The 13,038-nt window shown below is 38.3% G+C and overlaps 1 protein-coding gene across 13 annotated transcripts in view; it reads left to right on the top strand.

Annotated features, from left to right (window-relative positions):
* NEK7 (NIMA related kinase 7) overlaps positions 1–13,038 on the top strand; it is a 145,718-nt gene that overhangs the window by 33,267 nt on the left and 99,413 nt on the right. For 3 of the 13 annotated variants that reach the window (XM_082425750.1, XM_082425752.1, XM_082425754.1), the window contains exon 2: positions 6,705–6,781. The exons of 8 other annotated variants lie outside the window; for them this stretch is intronic. The gene's annotated coding sequence lies outside the window, so the exon portion shown is untranslated. Of the gene's footprint in view, positions 1–2,623; positions 3,232–3,524; positions 3,704–6,704; positions 6,782–13,038 lie in introns of those variants that run through there. 2 more of the 13 variants (XM_082425753.1, XM_082425755.1) reach the window with 2 other exon arrangements.

Here is a 13,038-nt window from a genome sequence, read left to right as displayed (position 1 = left end):
CCCCTTTTTTTTTAGGTTGTATGTCTGGTTTCTTGGCCAGCCTGGTGATTTTTATTGCACAGCAGATTACCGTGTATGAAAACTCATAGAGGCCCTGAATGGTGTCACCTTCTCCAGAGAGGATTCGGTTTTCTTCTGGAAGGCAGTCACCTTTCACCTTGATCCGTGGAGGTTGGTCTGTCCGGGGTCTTGCCTGCTGCCTCGGATGCTCACCTAGACCTCTGCCCCGTGGCACTCTCTGAACTCCAGCCTTGTCACCCCAGCACCTCGATTCTGCCAAAATCTCTTGTTTTGCTTCTTACGCTGTCAGCAACTGCTTTCTCTTTGGTTTTTTGGATTATTTGTGATGCTAGACTTACTGGCTGCCTTCCCTCAATTTTGTACTTGTTCATGTTGAGTTGTTGCGATCCATAGAATTTCTAATAGTGATTCTTACGGTCTGTGATGCACAGGCTATGTTTTATTGTTTATAGTTTTATTAATTTGTGGGCTTTTTAGTCGCAGAGGGTTGTATTTGCATTCATTGTGGTGAGGAGGGAACAACAGAAGTGTAAATTAGTGAGTCCCCCAGAATTAACCCCGTAGGGTGTATCTGATTTGTAGTGTCGTTAGGATAGCCACAAAATAGTTCAGTCTTACTTTAGCTTAAATTTCATAGGCCTGTATCCTATTTTATCTCATTGATTCATTTCGTTCATTTGATAAACCCAGAGTGTGTAGTGCAGTACGCAGTGGGAATGGGAGGCTCCAGGTTTAGCAGAGATGGTTTCAGATCAAAAGGGCCAATGAAATATCTCCTGGGTCCCAGATTTTCACTGGGCCAAAATGTGACAAACATTGCTTCAGATCAAGGGTGGGCAAACTATGGCCTGTGGCCACATATGGCCCTGACCCATTGTTCTGAATAAAGTTATATGCGAACACCGCTCCTTCTCTTCCTTTGAACGTGGTCCACGGCGGCTTTGCCATTAGGGTCGGGTGGTTGCAGCAGACACTGTATGGCCTGTGAAGCTGGAAATGTTTTCTCCGTGACCCTTTGCCGAATGAGTTGGCTGATCCCTGCTTTAGATTGTCAAACTTCAGTGACTGAATACTTCTATAGAATCCATCATTAATATGCTAAGAAATTGGCCACCGCTTAATGTCTCTTCTTGCCTGCTGTTCTTCCTTGATTTTTAGAATTGCTTTTTCTGCTCCCGTCTCTCCTCTCTCTGGAACCTCACCCTGTTGATCATCTGCTGGGAGAAGGCAGGTGACAGAGGCGGGTGGGGTTTCTGTCCCAGGGACGTGCAAACCTTGAGGAAGCAGCAGGGCTGGGAGGTGCGCCGTCCCTCTCAGGGGCCACAACAGGGAACACTTGAAGGTCACGTTTCAGGGTGCAGCAGATACTGAAACTGGTGTGAGACACAGACTGGCTCAGAGTCATCAGAACTGGGGAGCCTCTTGTTCAGCAGGGCTTGTAACGACCTGTGTGGCCATCACAGGGGGCACTGTAGTTCAGATTCAGCGCCGAGCTAAAATGTCACGTCTGAGCACACTTGATTACAGTCGTTCCTCTGAGGGCATCTAGTCTGCTGACTCTTTTTGGCTGAACGTAAAAAGTCAGAGGTACTTTATCCACGTCTCTTTCCAGAACAGAAATAACTCAGATGTGGCCGCGGCGGCACTGGAGCTGCACATTTGTCACACTGGCTTAGGGGCTGGGTGTTCGCAGGCATCAGTCAGCGTGTTCAAGTTTTAGTGCCGTTGTAGGCGTTGTCAGGAATATGAGCAAATGTGGCCCAGCCTTTGTTCACACGGAGGGCTGGCTGGGCGCCCTTGTCACGTGGCGTCCCTGCCAACCACGGGGAAAGGTGCTGAAATCCAGCGTGGAAACTCAGTGCTTGAGAAGGTTTTATTTTTGGGCTGGAAGCAGATGACCCTCGCACCTGTGGAGCGCTGTGTGCACAGCCTCACAGGCAGGCGGAGCGCCCCCCTCGCTCTCCTCCCCTGTCCCAGTGCCATGTCACCAGGACAGTCTCACCAGGAGTCTCGCCAGGACAGTCTCGCTGGGAGTCGAGGTGGCTCAGGGGGCCAAGGGGAACCATGGCCTCCCCGATCTCCCTCTTATCTAATGTGACTCTCGTGTCAGGGAGGAGGAGGATTAAGGAAAAAAATAGAAACAAAATTTGTTGGGAAAAAAATCTTCCTGCCACTTCTGTTTTTAAGCTAGAATCAACACATTTGAATTACAAATGCTTTTAGAATAAAATAATATATTTAATATGAAGTTTTCATGAATTCTCACATGGCATTTATACCCATTTCTCTCCCCACCATTAATTTCCCAAGCCTGTTTAGAATCTCAGTGGTTGTAATTACTGTGTAAAATTGAAGGGGGTTGAAATAGACGACGCCTCGCACCCGCATGGATGCTGAAGCGCCCGAGCTCTGTCTGGAGCGTCAGGTGGTTACAGTTCACGTTGGCCCGGGTGATTACAGTTCATGCTGGCCCGGGGCCGCGCCTCTCAAGCCTGGTCCCTGAGACCGTCTTTCTGGAGCATCAGTTACACTTGTGGATTATTTTGGGGGAAAATGTTTTGTATAATGAAGAGGAGAACAAAAACTTCTCATCTTTTAACAGAAACAATTGACTTGGGGTGAATTTCTCCCTGACGTGACTCGAGGCCAGTTCCCCCAGGTCCCGGGGCTGGGCCCCTCCTCCGGCTCCTGGAAGAGTTTGAGAAGCAGCGTGTTACACACATGTCAGAACTCGGTTCCTTTCCTCTCCGGGGGGAGCAAGAATCTCTTTCTGTGGGGACCTTCCATCTCTGCCAAAGGAAAGAATGATTCGGTGTTGACTTGGCCACTCTTAACGGCCTTTGGAGGCTGAAAGCCCTGTTCAGTGAATGGACACCGTGGGGGAGAAGTGAGGACCATCGCGCTTCTGAGAGCACGTCCTCATCGGGACAGTCCTGCGGCAGAAATAATGGAAGAATGACAACCCCCACCCCCCCACTGCCCCCATGCCCAAAACAGGGCTGCTGGTGACGAGAGCTCAGAAGAAGTGGCGTTCGTTTCATCCGCAGCCTGGACAGTGCCCGAGGTTGACTCATTGGGCTGCCTTTGGTTTCCCTCCTTCCTTCCTTTTCTTCCTTCCTGTTTTCTTTTATAGATCCTTTCTTTTTCAAAGATCCTTTTCAGGAAAGTAGCGGTGTTTGTACCTTGATGATACAGTAGAGAGCTCTGAAGGTGAGAGCATGTCTTAACACTTACTTGTTGCTGTGCTGAGACCTTACTTGGCATGTGTCTGAACTGGCGGATAGTAAGATGCTTGATGATTCTTCAAGTTCAATAGCTTAGATCTATATATTTGTTATTTTAAAAATCAAACTCAGAGGGCTTCCCTAGTGGTGCAGTAGTTGGGAATCCACCTGCCAATGCAAGAGACACGGGTTCGAGCCCTGGTCCAGGAGGATCCCACATGCCGCGGAGCAACTAAGCCCGAAAGCCACAACTACTGAGCCTGCGCTCTAGAGCCCGTGAGCCACAACTGCTGAGGCCCGCGTGCCTAGAGCCCGTGCGCCACACCAAGAGAAGCCACCGCAGTGAGAAGCCCGCAATGAAGAGTAGCCCCTGCTCACCACAACTAGAGAAAGCCCGCGTGCAGCAATGAAGACCCAACGCAGCCAAAAATAAATAAATAAATAAAAATCAAACTCAGGTATTTCATTTATATATATTGTCTGAAATAACTTCCAAACATGGTAATTTAAGGAGTAAATCAGATTATGTATGGATTTGAAACTAATGGATAATCTGTTTTAAACCAGGAAGGGGGGAGATATTCAGAAGAGACTTCCGTGTGTGCTGAGAGATGTTTGTGTTCCTTCTAATTTCCCTTTTTTAAAAAAATAACATATAATAATAACATGTTAACAACAGAACTCCATCAGAGAGAGTCTGGAGCTCCTGCTGCGGTTGCCCCTCCCCCACTCCTCCTTCCTCCAGGTCACCAGTCAGTGTCCTGGAATAAAAACCCCACTGCTTCTTTCTTTTGGGGTCCAACTTAGACTCAGAAAGATGTTGAGTGTGAGCTGCTGCTTTCGTCTTCTTTGCCTGCCTCTGAAGCAGCGCTGTTAGTGGGCCCAGCACAAGCGGCCGATTTGGTGGCCAGAGCGCTCGTCACCACAGCTGCAGTGGTGCTCCTGGACACAGGGCGAAGTGGGAAATAGACTGGCCCACTTCCTTGTTAAGTTCTAATGCTGTGTAGTTTGCAAACCGAGTTGTGCACCATCATCATCTGTGTACTTTTTTATGTATTTATTCTTTTGTACCCTGTTTTTAGATTCCCCATATAAGGGATATCATATGATATTTCTCTTTCTCTGTTTGACTTACTTCACTCAGTATGACAATCTCTAGGTCCATCCATGATGCCGCACATGGCGTTATTTTGTTCTTTTTTTATGGCTGAGTAATATTCCATTGTGTGTGTGTGTGTGTGTGTGTGTGTGTGTGTGTGTGTATGTGTATACACCACATCTTCTTTATTTATTCCTCTGTCGATGGACATTTAGGTTGCTTCCTTGTCTTGGCTGTTGCAGATAGTGCTGCTATGAACATAGGGGTGCATGTGTCTTTTCGAATTATGGTTTTCTCCAGATATATCCCAGCAACTATACGCCAATAAAATGGATAACCTAGAAGAAATGGTATGTATTTATTCTTTAATGGAGAGATGCCGGTCCCACTCCAGACCTGTTCAGTCAGAATCAGGGGGCAGGAATCTGGGCGGGGAGCCCAAGCAGCTAAACAACAACAACAAGAACAACTCTGCAGGTGACCTGGTAGCCAACCAGGGTCGCAAACTACTGATTCATAGGCGGCACTCAAGATTAATTTTGTTCAGAATGATGTATTAGAAAATACCTCTTACTTTGGTTTAAACAACTATTTGCTGTGGAAGAAACATATTAATGCATGATTAAGAAATGAAGGAAATGTATTTACTCACAGCCTACACTGCACACTTTTTGACTTCCTCTTGTGTATCCTTGGTCTTGGATTTGAGTTGATCCTTTCCCCTACTGAATGGTGGTACGTGAAACCTGTTTCTTACTAGGTTTGCTGAACTAGGGAAAGAGTAAGAGCAAGTAAAAAGACGGCTCACTGGAGCATTTCTTTTCCTTAAGAGACATTAAAAAATTTTTTTTAATGTTAGGAATATGAAACACCGAAGTTTCTAGGAAGCAGGAACTTTATTCTTTCAGATTTGATATATTTATTCAGAGGGTGATTCAATTACAGAATCAAGCATTTTTAGCATTATGAAATCCAATGTTTTAAAATCTTTTTCCTTGCAATTCTATTACTGTTTTATAATCCTGAAGGAATTCTTTCATCTCAAGTTGTTCATGCGTTCAGGTCTTTTGCATGATGTGTCCGATGTGATCGGTAATAAAGGTTGGAATGAAGTAGTAGCTATGATCACAGTCCTCTAAAATAATATTTTATAATGGGTTTAGGGGAAAGAAGGAGGGAGGGAAGAGAGTAAAAATTAGAGGACTTAGTAAGGGACATGTATTATCTTATTTACAAGAATAGAATTTTGAATTTGCTAACAACAAATCAGAAACTTATCCTAGATAATACTTTTAAAGACATCCACTTTTTGGCATTTTTGAGTTCTAATAGCATGACCTACTGGCTTTTGCAGTTGAAGGTTAAAAACGTAACTTTAGTATCAGAATTAAATAATAAGGCAGAATCAAAATATTAGGTCACAGATAATTTGTATTAATTAAGTTCATTGGGAAGTGAGTTATAGTAAAGCCACAACACTGATTTCAGTAACTCAGTGGATATGGGAAGTGATTAGTTGCCTGACGTGTGCTCATTTAGCTTTTGGGTCGTTGGTCCCTTGATTAATCTAAGGATTCTTTTTCACGTGCTACAACCTTTTGCATCTAAGGTGCAAAATATACATGGATGTATATTAAGGAGGAAGATAAGATTGAACCAGCAGGTGTCAGCAAGAACCATAATAAAAACATCAGTCCTGATTATCTCAACCTTTGTTTTGTTACTTTTCAGTGATACTTTAACATAAGACAACATTAAAGTGATTTTTTAGTAGACACTTATCTGCCTTGTAATGTAGAACCCTTCTTTCAGGTGTTTTAGAGAACATGTCTGAAGTGTAACAACAGCTTTAAAAAGATTTAGTTCAAAGAAAGGGTTGTTTGCCAAATGCTGTGAACTTTTCTTCATTTCACTCTCTTGAAAAAAACTCACCATAAATTATTCCATATCAAAAAAGTTTATATTTAACAGTTTAAATATTTCTCTGACTATCTGTGTTCTACTTTTTTCAATACATCACTCCTATTGACTAGTCCACAAGCATATGCATTTTATAGGAATAGGAATTCATAAACACCTCTCCTCATACTGGGTTTAATTGTTCAGTGAAAATACAGCATTTACGTTCTCTCAGCATCCAATTATTTATTTTATTTTAGACCAATTCTAAGTCATTGAATTGTCAGGGGATGGTAATGTCTACATTTCTACAAAATTAAAAGGTTCAATACATTTCTCAATTTGCCATAATTTTTATTAGAAATTCTATCTCTTATTTCCTTCTTCCTCATATGATGACTTGACAAAAATACAAATACAAAAGGCAAACATGATACCATCTTTTTTGATAATTTTATTAGAGTAAACAAAAGAAGAATGAGTAAGGAGAACCTCACTGAGACCACAAGGAGGTGTGTGGGAAGCAGGATGATTTCAGGTACTTTTCGTTTTCTTATTATCATACCAAATAAAGACCTTCTATTTTACAAGCATCCTTATTAAAATCTAACGTTACCTGAGCAATCCGATTCCTAGATATTTACCCATGTGAAGTGAAAACTTAACATGTGAACCTGTATGCAGATATTTATAGTGGCTTTATTTGTAATTGTCCCAAACTGGAAAACAATGCAAATGTATGTTAATTGGAGAGTGGATAAACAAGCACTGCTACTTCCATTATGGGCTGATGGAACTGTTCTAATTTTGATTCTGGTGGTAGTTACAAGGCTAAATTTGTCAAAATGTATGGAAATTGAACAGGAAAATGGCAAGTTTTCTGTATATAAATTATACCATAATAAAAAGAAGTGCTAAAATAAAAATTTTGGACAAGATAAGTAGACTAGAAGAATAAAGATAAGGCTAATTTGTACGTTCCTTTTTCCAGACATTGTAATAGGAACCTTAACATGCTTTATCTCCATTTAACCTTCTATTTATATATTGGTTTTCATGTGTTCAATTCTAGATTTATTTTTAACTCTATAATCACTTTTATCTATTGGTTCATGCTGATAATACTTACTTAAATGTCCGCCATTGCCTTTTTTTATGATTCCTTCCTGCATCTTCCACCTTCTGTCTGAGAGCATTTTCATTCTGTCTTTTCTCTCTACTGATTTTTGTTCATGTGGTCTTATTTGGTAGAGTGCCTAGTTATTTTTTATTATGCATTGGAGATTATATGTGTAGAATTGTTTGTAGCAGTAATTTGAAACCTAAGATACTCTTTCTCCAGAGTGTATTTCCATGTGTTTCTGCCAGGTGCCTGGGGGTTTTAGCTATCAGAGATGACCTCAATCCAGTTTCAGGATTTCAGATGATTTAGTACTGTGAAGGTGTGTTTACCAGGGTTAAGGCTTTCAAGGTCCCAGCCCAGATTGTGGGGCTGTTCGCCACAACCCCTTGCTGAGCTGTGGACTACACTTTCTGTAGTCTCAAGAGGCTGGAAGTGCTGTACAGCCTCTCGGCATCATAACTGCCCCTCCACAGGCAGTGCAAAAATGCCCAGGTATTAGACCCACTTCTCCTTGGTTTCCTTCATCCCTCAGACACTGGTCCTGTAATTCTTCCCTATTTCCACAGCTCCATGATGCATTCCAGCAGATTGAAAAATATTTCTTTTGTGTAACTAATTGCCCTCAGAGGGGAGGGTTGGTCTGAATTATCCTTTTGCTATAATGGAAGCTACGTTTGCCTGTGCTATTTTTAATACCCATACGTGTATACAAATGTGCTTTTCTTAAAGATAATTTTATTTTATTAGGCAACTTCCTGTTTTTGATTTAAAATATTATGAATTCATGTTAGAATCATAGTTTGTATGATTCTTGTTTATATATTTGCTTGTTTATATATTTGCTATATGTTTAACTCTGTGCCAGCCACCGTGGGGATGCAGTGATGTATAAAATAGGTAATTTCCTACCCTTATTTGGCTGATATTTTGGCAAGATAGTTAGCTTAAACAAATAACGACACAATTATCTAATTGTTAGTGATAAGAACAGTATACTTTGAGTACATATAACATGGAAATTTGTCTCCAAATCTTGCTTTTTCACTTCACATTATACTGGACACATCTTTAAATATCATTACAATTTTTAATAAACATTTGGTCGGTCTAGGGTTCTATTTTATGTGTTTACTGTAATTTATTTAGACGTTTTCATATTGTTGGACCATTATGTTGTTTCTAGTTTTCCTTTATGATAAATGCTTTTTAATAAACATTCTTGTGTGTAATCCAAAATTCAGTCACTGATTTATTTCTTTAGGATAGAGTTGTGGGATTGAGAGTCCTGAGTAAAAGTGTATGAATGATTATTAATGTTTATTGCCATATTGCTCTCTAGAAAGGTTATTACATGTATGTAAGCATTACATATAATTTTAAAATATGTGTCATTTTGAAAGGTTCTCAGGTGTATACTATTTCATTGTTGCTTAAATTTGTATTCTTTATCAGTGATATTCAACATGTTTTATATTTATTTCTAATGTACATTTCTTTGTGCCTATAACTATTAACAAAAATAAGGCAGAACATTCTGCTTTATGAATGAAACTGTAGTGCTAGATTTAAACTAGAATTTGATCTTCTACTGCTTCTTTTCCAGTGCTATAATTTTATTATTTTGTACTTGGATTGCCATTTTTGACTTGTTTCTTTGTTGAGAATACTTTTAAAAAATTTCTGTAATGAGTAGCAGGAAGTAGCTTCCAGAGTCTTTAATAATATAGAAAAGTATGTGTTAGATAAGGAATGATATAGTTGATCATTGTTTATCTGAAATCTCTTGAGATTGGTATGTACATAGTTCAATATTTAGGATTTAGTACTGTGTCAAAATTGGTTGTTGAGAAACTGGATAGAATGATGAAATTATCAAAATATATGTTTGGAAACAGAAAGAGAAAGATTTTTAATGAATAGAATCTATACATACCCATTGTTAGTTGAATTGCATTTACTTTAAGCTTTACATTAGAAGTTGAATTGAAAGATTGCAAGATTGACTGACCTTTAAGTCTTTATTATTAAGTAATTTTTGTTGCAGAATGAAGGAAATATTTTTCTTTAGCTAAGCATTCTTTAGTATTGACTATAAATAAAATTTTTTAATTTAATGGCTAGTTATAACTTTTTTGACCAAAATCACGATCACAAATAAAATGCACAAAATGATTTTCTTACAAATATCAATGCATATTTAAGTCTCATCTTTTTTATTCTGTCATATGTTTAGTACTGTACTTTATAATTGACAAAAAAATCAGGTTAGTGTTTTGAAATGTATGATTTAAAGGCAGTTCCTGTAAGAAATAATAAATTCATTGAGGATGTCTATAGACACAGAATAAAGCTTCTCATTTTGTTGAAGATTTTGGCCAAGGTGAACATATTAACTGAGATTATTCAATTCAAGTAATATTCAGGAAAAAAGTATAAATTTAGCATGATTTAATTTGCTTATAACTATCTCAGGGCTTTGTATTTTATAAGTTTATTAAAATGGAACTAGGAAAGGTGTTGTTTTCATTTAAGGAATGGTGCTGTAAATGCTGTTTCAGTGTTCAAATTAAGATGGCTATCTAATACCGTGTCACTGAAGGCCATGTTATTTATCGTTTATAGTATATATAGTATTTTGTATTTTACTTAATAATTTTCTTATCAGGGTCATGTGAATTATGAATTAGTCCACTGACAGACACAATTGCTTATAAATAAATACTTTGTCACTGAGTTAGCTTTTATATATGAAATTCAGATTCTTAACTTTGTAGTTTTCTTTTCTGCAAAATATGTGACTACACACAAGAATATGGGAAGATTGTTTTACTTTAATGTGTACTGAGATTGTGGATATATATGAAAATATTTGGAGTATTTAAATATCCATTCATGATAAAAAATTTCAACAAAGTTGGTATAGAGGAAACATACCTCAACATAATAAAGGCCATAATGACAAACCCACAGCTAACTTCATACTCAGTGGTGAAAAGCTGAAAGCTTTTCCTCTAAGATCAGAGACAAGACAATGCCCACTCTTGCCATTTGTATTTAACATAATATTGGAAATCCTAGCCACTGCTATCAGACAAGACAAAGAAATAGAAAGCATCCAAATTGGAAGGAAAGAAGTAATACTGCCATTGTTTGCAGATGACATGAAACTTTATATAGAAAACCCTAAAGTCTCTACCAAAAAATTATTAGAACTAATAAATGAATTTAGTAAAGTTGCAGGATACAAGATTAATATACAGAAGTCTATTGCATTTCTGTACACTTAATAATGAAACTATCTTTAGATCAGAAAGAGAAATCAAGAAAACAGTCCCATTTACAGTTGCGTCAAAAAGAATAAAATACCTAGGAATAAATTTAAGCAGGTGAAAGACCTACACTTAGAAAACTATAAGATATTGATGAAAGAAATTGAAGATGATACAAATAAATGGGAAGATATACCATATTCATGGATTGGAAGAATTAATATTGTTAAAATATCCATACTACCCAAAGTGATCTACAGATTTAACTCAATCCTATATAAAATACCCATGACATTTTTCACAGAACTAGAACAAATAATTTTAAAATTTGTATGGAACCACAAAAGACCCCCAAATAGCCAAAGCATTCTTGAGAAAAAAGAACAAAGCTGGAAGTATCATGCTTTCTGACTTCAGACCGTGCTACAAAGCTACAGTAATCAAAACAGTATGGAACCGGCACAGAAACACACACATAGATCAATGGAATAGAATAGAAAGCCCAATTTTCTCACACAATATACAAAAATAAACTCAAAATAGATTAAAGACTTAAATGTAAGGCCTGAAAACATGAAACTCTTAGAAGAAAGCAGAGGCAGTGCATTCTTTGACATTGGTCTTGGCAGTATATTTTTTGATCTGTCTCCTTAGGCAAGGGAAACAAAAGCTAAAATAAATGGAACCTAATCAAATTTAAAAGCTTTTGCACGGAGAAGGAAATCATCAACAAAATGAAAAGACAGCCTACTGAATGGGAGAAAATATATGCAAATGATATGTCTGGTAAGGGGTTAATCTCCAAAATATATAAAGAGCTCATACAACTCAATATAAAAAAAAAATCCAATTAAAAAATGGGCAGAAGAACTGAATAGACAGTTTTCCAGAGAAGACATACAGATGGCCAACAGGCACATGAAAAGATACTCAATATCATTTATTGGGGAAATGCCAATCAAAATCACAATGAGATATCCCCTCACACCTGTCAGAATGGGTGTCATCAAGAAGACAAGAAATAACACATTGTTGGAGAGGATGTGGAGTAAAGGGAACCCTCGTGCATTGCTGGTGGGAATGTAAATTGGTGCAGCCACTATGGAAAATAGTATGGAGGTTCCTCAAAAAATTAAAAATAGAACTACCATACGGTCCAGCAATTCAACTGCTAGGTATTTATCCAGAGGAAATGAAAACACTTATTTGAAAAGATATATGTTCCCAAGTGTTCATAGCATTATTTAAAATAGTGAAGGCATGGAAACAACCTAAGTTTCCATGAACAAATGAATGGATAATGAAGGTGTGGTATATATACACAATAAAATATTAATGAGCCATAAAAACAATGAAATTTTACCATTTGTAACAACATGGATGTACAGAGAAAGACAACATGTAGACAGAGAAGGACAAATACTGTAGGTTTTCACTTGTATGTGGAATCTAAAAAAGAAAACGAACCAATATAATAAAGCAGAAACAGACTCACAAACACAGAAAACAAACTAATAGTTAACCAGAGGGGAGAGGGGGAGATAGGTAAAGGGAATTAAGAGGTACAAACTACTAGGTAAAAAATAAGTAAGTTACAAGGATATAATGTACAGCAGAGGGACTGTAGTCAATATTTTATAATTTTGTATGGAGTATATTCTATAAAAATATCAAATCACTGTGTTGTATGCCCGAAACTAGTATAATACTGTAAGTCAATTATACTTCCATTTTAAAAAAGAGAACTGTTTTCAAACACATTGAAGAGCTTTAGCTAATAAAAATAATTGATATGAGAATTACAGGACAGTGTATTGAATTCCCCTTTCCTAGAGATTCTACTTGGCAAAATTTGGCTGTTATGAACTTTTTATATGTGGCCTTTCTCCTAGTAACTCACAGTTAGGTTTTTCTGTATCATTTTCATCCTGTACCCTGCTCTTCCTAACACCCACCCTATTTTGGTTTCTTCTCTATCAGTCTAGTTTGGTGCTACTCCCGTGACCTGTGTCCTCCAAGCTAATGATGACTTTTGGAGTTGTCTTTAACTTTCTAATCAGTCTTAAGTCCTACACGTCTAAACATAAGCCACTGTAAAATCTGTCCTCTGTTCCTGATTTTCCACTCATTCAGCAGATGTTTATTGGGTGCCCGTTATATGCCAGGTTCTTGCTGGGGGAGTACGGCAGGGAACAAAATGATAAGGTCCTGCCTTTATGTTACCTGCCTTATAGCAGAGGAGATAAACAATAAACAAGTTAAAAAATGAACAAGATAATTATAAATTGTCATAATTGCTCCATAGGAACGAAAGGGTGATGATATGAAAGGTAAACAGGGAGGGCTGGGTCCTACTTTGGAGAGGATTGTTAGGGTAGGGACAGCGTACAAAGGCCCTGAAGC

Source organism: Balaenoptera physalus (genome assembly GCF_965194825.1).
Source record: "Balaenoptera physalus genome assembly, chromosome: 1".
Lineage (NCBI taxonomy): Eukaryota > Metazoa > Chordata > Mammalia > Artiodactyla > Balaenopteridae > Balaenoptera > Balaenoptera physalus.
Note: the sequence above shows the minus strand (reverse complement) of the source record. Positions and strands in the feature narration are given on the sequence as shown.